Here is a 1,385-nt window from a genome sequence, read left to right as displayed (position 1 = left end):
AAGCAGTCAAAGCCCCTCCAAGGAACATTCCCATTAGTGCTGTGAATCCCCTTCTACCTGATGGGAAGTTTCCAGCAGGAGGTCCATCCTGAAGAGATTGAAAGAAAACGTTCGTAAACACCCTGTTATATATATGTAATTTGTGCTGTTTAGAATATAAAATAAATACATGTTATGATGTTTAGAAGAAATATATAAGGATGATTTAAACTCACATGTGGTGTCTGAGGAATGCTACATGCTATGGGAAGACCGCATACATTACAACATTGCAGCAATTGAAAAGAACCTAGCCTGGGAGGAGACCAACTGCACCTGAATGATCATTGCTCATAACAAGATAGTGGGAGCTATCGGAGGAATTGCATTCAAATGTCAAGTTCCCATAACCTCACCACCAGCCATCACTGCCTGCCAGGAACTACATTGTCAAACACAACCCAGAGGAAGAGGACAACATGAATATGCTTGGCTAATGCTCATTGCTGGCCAGGAACTGCATTCTCTAGTCCAGCTCAAAGAAAGGAGGCAACATGAATATGATTGACTACGAAAAGAACAGGAGAGACTCTGCCTTGGGCCAGAAAAACAGTATAAAAACAGACTGTACCAGACTGCATTTGTGAACATTTGGGGTCCGATGCCATAGAGATCAGACCAGTTTTCACCCAGCGCTGATCCTGGGGTTGATGCTGTCCCTTTGATTGTGGCTATCGAGACTGTATATCGGTCGCAAAATAAATCTTTTTTTTTTTTTTGATTATTAAATTGGCTTGATCAATTTTTACCTATAACACACTCCAAGTGTAGCACCTCATAAGGAATTAAGAAGAAGATATGCTAGGGATGCAAAGGATGCTGGGTGACAAGCCGTGCCTTTACTCAGATTCAGATGGAGATAAACTGTCCCTCTTGCAGAAAGCCTTCATGTGGCAACACCTCAAAGATGCTGAGCAACACAAGAGAAAAATGACAGATGATGTCATCTCTTCACCACTGCTGATAAGGAAGGGCCCTTAAAAAGACTTTTGAAAAAAAGAGTAAGTTGGAATTAGAGAGGCTGGGTTCTTTAAATACTCTGAAAAAAGTTGTGTCACTGCTTCTGGAGGTGCATTCAAAGTGGTAATGTGGCCCTGTTCGCCACTGTGCAGCACCATGAGTTTATAATCTTACACCAACTAGTACCATGTGGATGGATGGAATGTAGGAGAACAGAGATAGTGATCAAGGTACTCTCACCCCTAAGGAGTTACAGCTGCACTAATCAAGAATTAGGAACAGGCCTGCCCTTAATAGGCCACAGCTAGGTCCAATTAGGATGCATATTGTAAAAGAGTAGGTTGGCTGGTTGAGAAATTAGAGTTTGCTGGCTGTACTGTGAGGAA

Source organism: Passer domesticus, chromosome 2, assembly GCF_036417665.1.
Source record: "Passer domesticus isolate bPasDom1 chromosome 2, bPasDom1.hap1, whole genome shotgun sequence".
NCBI classification, from domain to species: Eukaryota; Metazoa; Chordata; class Aves; order Passeriformes; family Passeridae; genus Passer; species Passer domesticus.
The sequence above is the reverse complement of the archived record's forward strand: the minus strand, read 5'-3'. Positions refer to the sequence as shown.